General features: G+C 39.0%; 1 protein-coding gene across 2 annotated transcripts in view; it reads right to left on the bottom strand.

The window, feature by feature from the left end:
• LOC149677207 (uncharacterized) overlaps nt 1–13756 on the bottom strand; it is a 95466-nt gene that overhangs the window by 14756 nt on the left and 66954 nt on the right. The window contains exon 1 of one of the 2 annotated variants that reach the window (XM_089838224.1): nt 2013–2492. The exons of the other annotated variant lie outside the window; for it this stretch is intronic. The gene's annotated coding sequence lies outside the window, so the exon portion shown is untranslated. Of the gene's footprint in view, nt 1–2012; nt 2493–13756 lie in introns of those variants that run through there. 2 annotated transcript variants of the gene reach the window in all.

The following is a 13756-nucleotide window of genomic DNA, read 5'->3' as shown; positions in this document are numbered from 1 at the left end:
TCTTGACATACAGATATAATTACAATATAAATAACGATACCACACCATAAAATATACAATTATATTAATTCTACGCCCAATTACCATTCAATCCCAAGTCAATGCGCAAATAATAACGAACACCTTGATTATAACATAACATATCGTCAGATCCCACCCAATTTGATGGGAAAAAAAACCGAACTGAATAAAAAAACAGAATTATCTTTAGTTACAACAAAAACAGCACCTGAACTTATGACTAACATTTTATCACGTATATAGAACGTCACGCAGACATAACCTAAATACGCGACGAAACTATATCTATACCTGGAATCCACGTAATATAGCATGATTGACTCAAAAAGTATACGATCAGAAAAAAATAAATAAAATAGATTAAACGTGTGACGAGAAAAATTCCCCTTTAAAAACAGTTCAGCAATCTCGATTATAACCAAACAATATTCGGGGAAAATTAATAAAGCAAATAGAGAATGATAAAACTATTTAAATAAATATATGAAAATAATTCAATCTTCGTCGGGCAACTCTGATTCTGAAGTGTGGTTAAAAGTTAAGAAACGGAGGGGGGGGGGTAGGAAATTTATATAGCCATACTGTCTATTTTAAAGTGTACGCGTCCAAGTTCAAAATAACATCACGCTTCGATTAAGATCTAGGGTCCTAATTCCCCTTTTCTGAAGCGAAACCACCACCACCAAAAATATGTTTATGGACAACAGAGTTTCAGAAAGTGAGTCAAACCCTCCTTGAAACTCTAAAACCAATCCAATAAACAAACCCAAGGGCTATTAGTGTATACACTCTTTCAAATTTCGAAATCAAATATAAAATATATTATACGCTACACAATGTAATCTTTAAAAGTAATATAATTGACAAAATACCCTCGTAATCTGTGTACGAGTGATTATCCCCTCGACCCCCCCCCTCCCTTGGTCCCATCAACTACGTCATCATTTTAGCTGTGGCGCGCGAGATCCATAGCGCTTAACGAGCGTGGCGCGCGCGGTATCTGGCACCTAAAATTATTCCGTAACGCCACTCACTTCCTGCCCCGAAAAGTCCTTATTCCCCCCCCCCATTGCCACCCGATTTTTCCCGCCTTGATGGAGTTGAATTTCTTTTTTTTATTTTCTGGCATTTTCTACTCTTCTATCTCTTTTCGTTGGCGAAAAACTCCCGCATCGCGAGCGCGAGAAAAAATAAAAAAATAAGTTGGGATTTCCTGCAGGCTTGAACACAAAAAGAAGATATCGCAGCCCGATTCAGGGCGACCGACGAAAAAAGAAACGAGGGTTCAGAGTATAGAACGGAAAAAACCTGTCTCAGCAGAAAACGGCGCCCAGCAACTACAGTAACACGCCAGAGGGGATAACCACCACCCAGCGAAAACGGTGTACACTATGTGCCTTTGACTATACTAAAGGGATTAATCTTTAAAATTACTGCCTGCCCTTGAAAATATTAAAATGATTACTACTAATCCTTAATCGGTGTATAGAGTGATAAGCCCCTCGGTATCCGTGTTAATTTAAGCCAAACTAAGAAATTATTTTCATTAATATTTCATTATTGAATATTTTGTTTTTAAATTCATCCCAGTATTATAATAATGATGCTCTTTTAATTGCTTGTTAATTGTCACCTTCCAAACCATCGATATGACTCGGCTCTGTGTTAGATAGTTCATGACCTTTGACATACGCCAACAAGAGTCTTACACCCACCCATTATCAGAGGTTCCATCACCTTGGCCGAAGATCGGGTCACTTTTTGACTCAAATGTAGTGTGAACTACCCCTCGACCATGGGCACACCTCAAACTACTTTACAATAATTTGTAAAAACATCGTCAAAAGAACCTCACCTCAAACCCTTAATTGAAAATCCCTCTCCCTTAATAACTATAATTATATCGCTTTTCTGGCATGCTACATCGCTCCGTAATAAAAACCTCAACACGTGGAAATTTACAATTACTATTAAATCCTTTTGAAACTCACCGACTTTCCCAAATTTAAACTGTTTCAGCTGATAAATTCAATCGTCAATGAAATAAGTTTATTTATATCCAAGTGAGTTTTTGTTGATGCACTCAATTACTAATCTCATTTTTAGTCCAATCAATTTGATGATTCACAGTTAAAATCAATCACAAAATATTGCCGACTATGCTAAGTAATGTCCCCAACAAGTTCACGCGAAAAAATAACCCGGGCCGTAAAGGAGAAGAAGATCCCGGAAAAAACGCCTTCAAGTTCCGCGGAACTCAAGTGCAAAGTTCCGTAGTCAACGCGCGCGCTTTTAAATACGTCTTCACACAACGCTAACCACGTCGAAACTGAAGCTGCCGCGGCTGGTCTCCGAAGACTCCGATACGAGTTTCATCCCCTCTCTTCCCCGCGCGATTTTATCCCGACGAACTCTCCGCGGCGCTTTAATTCCCCCCCCCCCTATATTTTCCCGTTCTATTTCCTGCCTTATCCCTCGTTTCCCTTCCCCCCTTTTCCCCGTCTCCGAGTCTTTTGCGCGCGAGGTTCGTCTCGAATCTTGGCTGAGGGAAGCTTCTCTCGTTTGGAGCTGGCTGTTCTGTTCTGCTCTTCGGGAAGTAGTATACGCTCGAGGAGCCGGGGTCCGCGGCCACTGGCGGCCTGCCTGCCTTTGTTCCGCCTCGCCGCCGCCGCTACGAAACGATTACCGTCATTACCGCCCTACACGCGGGTGCGTGACACCGGGTCGAGACTATTTTCGCCGGCCGGGGGTGCGCCGTTGATGCCAGAGAGCGGAGAAATGATGGGCGCGTTCCCGAGGCAGCGTACCAGAGTTTACGGAGTTCGCTCGCCGCTCCCGCGCTACTCCCCTTGTATACACCAAGTACACGACCCCGATACCGAGCTCCCGAAAGGGAAAGGATTTTTTTTCTACTAATACGTTCTTCCATCTCTATAAATATTTTTTTTTTAAATACAGAATTTTGAGACATATCTGATTGGTTCAAACGTGGAAGACTAAAATTAGAGACATGGTTAATTATTTGATTTCAATATGAGAGTATTTGGATGAACTTGTATTTTATCAGAAAAGCGACATAATAGTTATCAGAGGCTTATAAAATGATATTTTTATACAGTAATTATATGTATAATGTAATACAGTGATTTAGCCCTACGTATTGCAACGTCATATCCTGAATTATCATATCATACCACAGTGTCTTTCTCCTACCCACATATTCATGTCACGACCCTTCAACCCCAAAAAACCGTAAAACTCTACTGGACAACATTCTGGATAGATAAATTAATTCTGTACATAACTTCACGTAATCAACTTCTGACACGTCTTGTGAATCGGAAATGGAATATTATCTTTCGAGGCACACGGAGAAGAGGTTTAATATACTTTTTTATATGACGTGGACTATATTTTCTTAGATATACATATAAATATATATAACTATATATATTCCTTTGGGGCCACGAAAGCGGCAGACGTAAATTATACGGCCAACCAAGAAGGAGCGAGAGAGCATTCCAAAACTGGTTCCCTTCTTCGCTTAAGACTTAAGGGGTCGGTAATCCCGGTAGAAATAGATGGCATGAAAATCCCCCGAATTCGTTAGCGCGACGACGACTACGAGGAAAATGGGTATATAGCAATGAGGGGGAGGGAGAGAGGGGGGAAGTCGTCCTAGCGATATAAAAAGGAATGGAGATTAAGCGCGAAGCAACGGCGAGACTGAAGACCGACCTAGACGTTCCCAGCTGCATAACACGGCGCGAGAAAAATCGTTAAAAGAAACAACAATTAAAAACTTTTCCCAGCGTGCGGACATTATTATCATTAGTAGATAAAATGGTTGAGAGATTTTATTATTATTATTAAAATTATATCCAGTTGGTATCAATTATTTTTAAATTATTTTATTATATATTTATCTCACGGAAGAATTTCACGAAATTTGTCAAAAATAATTAAAATTCTAACGTATTTAATTGTCGATTGATAAAATTCCTCAGCCACGTCATCTACTAACCCTTTCCTTAAACCCCGAAAAACCCTTTTTTTACTTTCCCTGAAATTCCCTTTCCATTTCGCGAAGGAACTCGTTTTCTCGCATCGCATGCACGCCGGGAGTTTAAAAGTTATTATTCCCTATACCATAGTGCGAACGTTTCTCCGATGAGAGGAGCTTCCCTTCGTCAACTCGCACCCCCCCCCGGTTCATTTCCCCCTCATTCGCTTCTCTTTATTCCCTTTCACTTCTCCCCAACCAACTTCGGACGGAGTTTGTTCTCTCTCTCGTTCGCTCCCGCTCGTCGACTATTCTCCCCATATACCGCGCGCTATACTTCCTAGCAGCGAGAGTTGGGGGGAAAGGGGGGTTCTCTCTCTCCCGTTTTCCTATCCCTATTTTCCCGTCGGCGCGGCGAGCGAGCCTTCTCCCCACTCATCCCGCTACACAATTCCCCGCAGGCTGAGCTTTCTCCCTCTTCAATCTAACCTATGCCTCCCTCGTCTGCGGCGCGCCTTTTCCCCATTCACCCCCTCTCCCCCTTAGTCTCTTTTCCCGAACGCGATCCTCTTCTGCGTTCGGGAAATAGTCTTTCGCAACTATGCCCAAGTCCAGATGAGTGCGATAGAGTGATAACTAGCGCAAACAATTGGTTTAAGTCAATTTTTGATAACTCAAGATTATTTTCGGTTGTGAAAAATTTAAAATTTATATATATATCCCCGGTTTTAATTGAGGATCTTGTTCAAAAATTATTTTTGGATAAATTATTTCCAAATGTCTTTCTCAAGGTCATTGAACGATTGAAGGTCAAATTTTTAAAATAGAATTTCAGCACGTGAAATAAATAAATAAATAAATAAATAAAATAATAAAAAAATAAGTTTTCGTGGAGAAACTGGCATAAACTCGTGAAATATCTTAAAAATTTTCGTACAAAAAATACCCAAGTTACGGCATTATTTCACTATCGCGTTTCTCTCCCCTAAAATGATGCCCCCCTCCCCACTTATTCCAGGCGAGAGGGAACGCTTAGGCTCCCTCTGAAACGCGCGCCCAATTTTGACGTCTGCGGCTCACGGAACGGAACCTAAACGCCTAACGTATATATATATATATATGTACGCGATATGTCTATAGTAATATTACGTATACCTAACGCGTTCTCCCTTCTCTAGTTCTCTCCCCGGTAATGAGTTGTATAATTTCGTCGGGAAAGCCATAGCTTCTATATAACGCAAAAAGTAAACTAACCCAAAGTTGATAAGAAATACCCTAAGAATCGAGCCGTTTTGAATTGGTTTTAAATTCTTCTGTTTAAATTTCTTGATTTACCAAATTTCCTACGCATTTCCTAAACACCTATTGGCCAATTTTAATTGCCTACAATATTATTATCCAAAATTGAAAGCTAAATACACAGATTTCCTCGTATTGATCTACTTCTGTCCTATCTCGCAGGTTATTATAATGACGCGTGGGTTTAGGGGATGAGGGTGAAAGAGCAGAGTAAAGAGGCGTATAGATAAAGGTCTACCCATTTGAAGGCGCGCCGAGCTAGCTAGCCCGGCTCGTTAATGACAGGATGCCAACAAGACGAGAAATGGAGCAAAACCAAGCACGAGAGAGAGAAAACGGTTTTATCGATACGTTGAAGCACCCACCAGGTTTTGTATACCACGCCGCGCTAAAACATTAATGTTATAGAGCCAGCGGTAGGGGTTAAGAGAGGCGTACTCTGATATAGTTTAAAGCTTCCATAACTGTTTACTTGACGGATATAATATGCACTTCCGGTTGGTTGGTTGGTTATACGTCGCTTCTCATTAGCACCCAGCGGAAGTTAAACAAGACTATCAATGTCTCGCGTTACAGTACACACTTACGCGCGTCAGGACAATGTTGAACTTTGAAATAAAGAAAGTTTTAAAGTGATTGGTTGGTGAGGAAATATTTTTTTCAAATTGAAATTTCACGAGCTATGCTAAGCCTAATTTGAAAATAATAATTTAATAGCACGTGGGGAAGTTTTTCTCGCGCCAAAATTGAAAAAACACGTGCCTAAAGCGCGCGCTACACCGTTAATTTTCCAAGAAAAGAGATAAAATGCGCACATTAAGCTACAAATTCAGACAATGAATTCATTTTCTTTCTTAAGAAAAAAAATATAAAGAATCACAAGCAAACGTAAAAAGATAATAATTCAACCCCCTCCCCTTGAGTAACGTTATCTTCCCCTCCCCCCCTGGCAATTCCACCTCCTACCATAAAATTACCTAGAACCGGATAAGACATAGACCGTCGACGTAGGCCCTCTTTCTCGATTCCGAAGAAGAAGGGATCAGATGAGAAGAATTTCGTCATTTCCGTAAAGTAATACCGCATCTTAATCTTTTTTTTTTCTCATGGAAAATAAGCAACCAACTCCTAATTTTTTTGTTTTTTATATTACCGTCTTCCTCCATAAGTAATATCCTTTCAACCTACGTGCTTACGAAGTCAATACAAAATACTAACGATGGTAGGTACATACATACGAATCTAACTTGGCGAAGTAAATAACTTAAGGTAGAAATTACGTAAGAAAAGAATCTGTCTTATAATCAACGTCAAGTCCAAACAGATTTACTTAGAAAGCTGAAATTTTGCAGGGACGTTAAGAATAAGTGTAGGTACTAATTAAGAATGATTTTTTTGAAATCCGCATCCAACTTGAAAAATGGCGGCCCAAAATGTAAAAAAAAGTAAATAAATAAATAATCTCTTTCCAGCTTACGATGCTCTATTTCTTGGGTTTCCTCTCTAAGAAACAAAACCTCTAGACTTTTCATGAGCGGCTCGAGCCAAAAACTAGCTAGGCCTATAACACTCTGACGAGAAGGCATCTAAAACGAGACTGGCTGGCAAAATTGGTTAGGAGACGAAAAATAAAAAAAAAAATAAAGTAGAAATATTGCTACGAGGCCAAGGCTTCTCGTTTCCAGATAACAATATATATAAAAAAAATACACAGAAATCCCTATACGCGTTTTTATACGGAATATGAGCTAGTTCGAACGCTATAGTTGCCGTACGCTGTTCAAGCAAAATTATGTATTGGGGTTTCCTCAACGTTAGGGGAGGGAGGGCAAAACGTAACGTAATATGAACGTATATGTACGGCCTTTCTCAATATAGCGAGAAAAAAATCTCTCGCTCTCTTTCAATTTTGAAGGTCTCGTTACGCGTAATCTCATGTGTCTGCAAAAGTGTATGGTAGAAAGGTTTCGACACACCTTATTCCAGCTAAAATACAATACGGCGTAAAGGTATTTAGCATAATTGAAGAGAAAACAAATATTTACGAGTTTATTAGGAATTTCGATGCGGTTTGGTTTCCAAATTTGGAGGGTTTTTTTTTAGGTTTTTTATGAATCAGCGAAATCGAGAAAGTTAACAGCCAGTAGGACAGACATTTTCAGAAACATTTACACCAATTACAGCAAAATGAACTAAATTTAGCTAAAAGCAAACGAAAGATTATTTTATTGAGGAAACCTCGAGTTTTATTTCGCATGGCCCGAGATCCTTTTCAGTATTATTTTGAGAAATAAAACTGACTAACGCACCCAAAAAAAAAAAAAAACGTGTTTTGTCCTTTCCTCTTTAAAGCCCAAAGACGCTTTCACAAACTACTCATCTATATGGAAGCTTGGCAATCTCCGTTAGCTGAGTCTAATTACGCTCTAGCAATGTTTTTTTTTATTTTCAAGGGCGATCGGCAAATAGGGTTTTGCGAATGCGCCCTTATCGTCGTCGCTACTGCAGCTCCCAGCTTTCCCCCTCCTTAATCTCCCCAATGGTTCACTCACTCTCTCTCTCTCTCTCGCTCCCTTTTCCACAAAAGTCGACGTCGAGGTCGCCAAAGAGGAAGAAGGAGGAGGAGGTGAGGTGAAGCCCGGAGGAGACGAATGGATCGAGATAAAATTCTGGCGTCGGCGGCGGCAGCTCGCGTTTAGAAGAGGCAAGTTGCGCTGCAAGCAGGCAGCTAGTTCTCTCTCTCCCTTCTCTTTTCTCTCTCTCTCATTACGATCTCTCCACCGCCCGGATTATTTATCGGCGGAGAGCAAGGTCCAATATACAGAGGCGTATAATGATAGCGGACAAAAGGGGCCACGCGACAAACTTTATACCTATACACATTTGCCTCTCTCTCTCTCGCGTATAGCGCGTAATCCAAAAAAAAAAAATATACGTCTACCGAATTCTAAATTCAGCAATTATCATTTTATAGTCTTAATAAAATTAATATAGATATCTATTAGTATATAGTATTGATTAAATAAAATAATTCTATAATTTAACTTAAAAATTAAGAATTTCCCCGAAATAGTCAATATTCCTATTAAGTTCCCGTTATTTTTTACAAAACAGATATTAATAAGATTTAAATATAAATTCAAATTCAAATTTAATTAAGGAATGTACTGTACATAAGGCTATTCTAGAAAAGTTCAGATTGTTTTATGCCCACAAATTGAGTTATCTCAGTTGTGACGTCAGTTCCAAGGTAAAACGTCATGGGCAGTGGGGCGGCCATGTTTGGTACCACTTTGGTTCTATAGGCAAATAGCATGGGTGACGTCAATCTAAGGCTTTTGAGACAGCTCATACACGTGGCTAGTCATTAAGACAAAAGTGACGTCACAATAAAACCTTCCAATATAAGATTACAGATGGCCCATATTAAAAAAAAAACTATTTATATATAAAGTGAGATCGAGTTTAAGAAGTTTAATTCTACTTTAGTCTTAACCAAATCCGTAGAGTAGACGTTTCAATTCCAATTCACTCCCATAGGGAATTGCGGACTTATATATACCCCTTTTAAGCGCGAAAGACACCACCAAAACCAGACAGAAACTAGTGGGGTTTATACCCTTGGGGTGACTAGTTCCTACCCCATACACCCTATTTTGAAAGCGCCAGAACGAAAGAGTGCATGCATGCAATAACCAGGGAGCCTGTGGTTATAGAGTCTGTTCTTCTCATTCCCCTTTATTTTCTCCTATTCTTCTACACCACAGATCCCGCCGCCTAGCTCTTTTATTTCTAAACCGAATCCGATTCTATTTCGACTTTCGTTGCTTCCTCGGATTGCGGCCTAAATGGGGGCTAGAAAATTTCCTCCCCCGTTTCTTAACCGCTTCAGTGTTGCCAGTAATTTTTTATTAGAGCATCTAATGAAGTTTAGAACTGAATGATAATTACTGAACCGAACAGAACCGTCTGTTGTAAATACAGTGTTGCCAGTATCTAATGAAGGTTTGAACTGAATGATAATTACTGAACCGAACTGTAATTGTAAATAGCAGTTGAATTGCACGAGTCACAAAAGGGTATCAAAACTTCTTGGCGCATTATCTATTCACTATAGACCATTCAATTATTGACATGTGTGAAGAAAACTTTACAGGGGTGTAGCAAGAAGTACCGCTAGAGGCAGGGCGTGTAGTGAACTCTGGCTCCATCTGGCCTTGGTTTCTCAATATGTAATTACAGAAATGGTCTATAGGGAATTCACTGTAAAATTCTTGTGAAGTCTCTCTTAGCGGTAAAGCTATAGATTCCACGAATTGGGAGTTCTAAAATTTATCGGGAATCTCTGCGGTATTGCTGTATCGTAAGTTTCCGCGAAGTGAATAGCCCCTTTGTCACTATCCCTAGATGTTTTTGCCCCAACATGTCGAGTATAGCGTGCGCCAGCGATTCGTATAGTCGTTTATCGCTATATTGATGGATGTGTTCTAGCTCCCGCGTCGCAAAGACCTTATTGATTTAGAATTATATTGTCTGGCGCGATCGACGCATTTTCAAGGTTTTTTCAAAATAATAATTTATGATTATGTATGCATTCATTTTTCTTCTATATCCGAGATTATAAGGAAGTGAAAATAACGGAAATGACCAATCATTCGATATACAAGGACTTCCTAATTTTGACTTCCCTTCTACTATAGGCCTTTTAATGTTTTTTTTTTTTAAAATCTTCGTCAATGATTTGTTAGATAAATATATATTTAAAAGATGAATATAAGAATAATGTTAAAAAGTTTCAATTTCAAGGATTTTCGAGGGAAAATCTTGACCTTCACTAATCAACTTTCCCTTGACCAAGAACTTCCTCAAATTATTTATTATTTCAAGGGAAATAAATCCAAGATCAGATACAGTAAATATTTCTTTGAATTTTATAAGGATTTTTGTAGAAAATATAATTTTTAAGTTTAAAATATCTTTAAGTTTAAAATATCTTTCCGGTATTTTCCAGTAGTACTTAATAAAATATACGCAATTCTAGGCAAAAAAAATAGCCTTCGTGACGTGAGTGACACAATTCCACGTGTTTTAATAAATTAAGAAGGACGTCTCGTTTTCGAAAATAGATTTTGAAATATAATTTTGCAAATACCATGCATGAAACCTTTTTTTTTAAATTTTAAAATGAATCTCACGGTTTTGGACTATAGCTACTTTAGAACTTGTTTATTTCGTTTAAAGATTGAAAGAGCGGGAATAGGTTAGCGAGCTGTATAAGAAAGACTAAGGGACTAAGGAGTAAGGAGGAGAGCCGGCGACCTACACCTATCGACTATATAGTGAAGCCCGTAAAAGCCAACCAAGGCTTCGATCGGGTCTTACATCAGCTTGGTGCGGGGAAAACACCATTTAGGAGGTTACGCCTAATAAGTCGAGACAGCCACGCGCACCCTTCGACTCCCACACTACTAATGTTATCTCTTGGCTGGCAATTTCGTCAAAAGAAAAGGAAGAAGAAGAAGAAAGATAAAGAAGAAAAGTTCTTCGGAGCGAGTTCCGTCCGTCCTTACGTACGTATCTAGGTCACAAACGGTGCGTGCTCGATATGCTTATATAATATATCTATGGCTTAATTTATATTCTATATAAGAATATATATATTCGATTGATTTGTAAGAAAAAAAGTTAGTTCGAACTTTCATGGGCATGCTTAATTATTTAAAGTTAAACAGTGTAATAATAGACCTTTAAAATAATTATTTTTTATTATTATTAATTATTGTTCATTTTTGATCTTTAATCTATAGTATTTCGGTAAAAGAACCCATATAGGATCTTAGAATTACAAGCTTTTCAGTCTGTTACAGATAACGGTTGAAACAATGCAATAATAGATCTTTAAAATAATTATTTTTAGGGCTATTGAAATAATTTTTCAAGTCGGAAAAATCTATGTATTTCGGTAAAAGAACGCATATAGTTTGTGAAAGCATCTCGATCTGCAGGTATGGAACTAAATGATCTGAATTGAACTAAGAATTACACTCACAATTCTTAACCCTGAACGTAACCCCACATTCGGTGTAAAAAGACGAAAACACCTAATTTTTAAAGTTAGCAAGAAAAAAAGGAAGAAAAAACACAACACACGATTTCCACCCAAAAAATAAACACCTGAAGCTAAGAAAATATGAAAACGGCTCAAAGGAACTATTTGGTTGGTATTTTTCAAGGCGGTTTGCCAAGAAATTTCGAAAAAAAAAAAAAAAAAATATTTTCTCCAGGTTTTTTGGTCTTTTTCGCCATACCATATTTTTAACGCCTTTATGCACGTGCGTCCTGAAAAGGGCGGGAAGCTAAAAATGCGCCAAAGTGAAAAAAAATGCGCGCTGGGAATGATATAAAGGAAAGACGGGGAGGGAGGGGGAAATAGGGGGGGGGGGGTAACCACAGGAAACTCAGCTCGCGCGAGAGGCCGAGACGCGAGACGAGTATTTACCTTTATTCCACCTGCGGCGCGTGCGGAGCCAAACCGAAAATCGACTTGAGCGCGCCCTGCCTGTACATGGGAGAGAAAAAGAGCGGGATACCAAAAAAAAATATATATATATATACCTGTATAAAAATGAGCTTGGAGGTTGTTTGGTTGGTCTGTCTCATCCAACGGAGGAAGTTGAAGCGGGCAACCTTTATGGCTCTTTTCATGCAGCCACGATAGAAATAGGGGTCTAAATATTAAAACACGGGTTTGAAATTTCCCGAAAAACCAGAGAACCCTTCATAAATTTTCTATGATATCTATACTACATACATTCAAGGGAGGATGAAGAAAGGCTTAAGAAAAATAGGCCAAAACATACAAATGACTGGCAATTTGTCCCCGTATCGCGTGTTCAATCTCCAATATTTTCCACTTATTTCAATAACTTCATTATCCCTTTAAAGACAATGAGCGAGCGGTCATAAGCCCGGATTCGAGATAAAATAATCAAGAAGTCACAAGAAGGCTATTTCCTCCCAGACGGTGTGTGTTTTCTCATTAAAAAGTAAGTTCAATCCAAGATAAAATAATAATAATAATAATAACGTACTTTTCCACCAACTTCGCAGCGTCTCAGAAAATAACTAGAACTATTTAACTGTGACGACGGTATTATAAACTACGGTACGGCGAAACCGTTCTAAATTGATAGCAAAAGCAATGGCTAGACTAACGTCACGTTATGACGTCACTAAAAGAAACCACCACATCGATCTTACGACTTTTACTGATCATGAAAAGTCACATACTACAAGGAAGTGAGGTGGACCATTGCATGCGACGCAATTTTTCCAGCTTGTAGAAGGCAATTCCAATTTCAATCTGACCCTCGTTGACGCCATTATGACCTTAGCAGAAAAATTAACTATACTTCACTGACTATCTTCCCTGGGCCAATAACAAAAACTATTAAAAATATTCAAATGATCCTAAAACTTATTTTAAACATGCAGCGTCTTCAATCTCCTTGAAAAAAAATGTAATGAAAACTTTAGGAACGATCCCTCCAAAACCGGAGTAATCTACGTCGACTACGCGAAGCGACGGAAAAGCCGGAGCACAGAAAAAAAAAAATAATAAAAAAAGAAAAAAACAGAAAAAGGAAAAAAAAAAGAAAAAAAGGGAAAACGAACGACTCGGATGAGGAAAAAAGCGGGAAGAGGGTTTGAGAGCGCGAGAAGTAGGGCGGGTCGCACGCGGAACGAGACGTGCCTGAGAAGAAGAGAGGCGAAAGGCACCATGAACGTGTTCAATCCTTTCACGCCGATTATTTATTTCCCGCCAATACTAAGCCTCCTTTTATTCAAGGCCACTAAAATGCACGTGGAAATAAATATTTTAATTTTCTAGCGACTAAATTAATTTGCAGGCAAAATGGTTTTTTTTTAAAAGTCTTTACTGTTTAATAACTAATATTACCGTTAAACTCGCAATATTAATATTCATAGGAGAATTTGATAAACTCGGGATTGGTAAGGGTAGGCGAGTAGAAAAGAGGCGCGCGTGAAGAAATAGGAAACGATCGATGTGGGCGCACACGTGCATGGGGGGGAAGGTTTGCGCCTTTTTACCCCCCTTTTTCGCCAACCCCTGTATAGGAGAATCTCCCCTTTCCCAAACCTACCACCCACTTTTCCCTTTTCCCCCTCCCCATGTTCGTCCATCGGCTGGGTGGTATGGAAAAAGTGGGTGGCCGTCGTTCACTCTACTCTTCTCTTATCTCTTATGAGCGCCTTCAGTCGCGAGGGAGGCCGAAGAGTCCAGAAGATCCCCAATAGTATATTAGCAACTTGGAAAGAACGTTTTTATCATTAATTTTGAAAAGATTTCATATCGGACCTACAACTAAAAAAGGTGCTAATAGAATACTGGCCCAAGAAATAGGCTTGTTA

The sequence above is a fragment of the Phalangium opilio genome, unplaced genomic scaffold, assembly GCF_054372755.1.
Source record: "Phalangium opilio isolate 3A_F unplaced genomic scaffold, DU_Popi_V2 ptg000045l_1, whole genome shotgun sequence".
Taxonomy (NCBI): domain Eukaryota; kingdom Metazoa; phylum Arthropoda; class Arachnida; order Opiliones; family Phalangiidae; genus Phalangium; species Phalangium opilio.
Note: the sequence above shows the minus strand (reverse complement) of the source record. Positions and strands in the feature narration are given on the sequence as shown.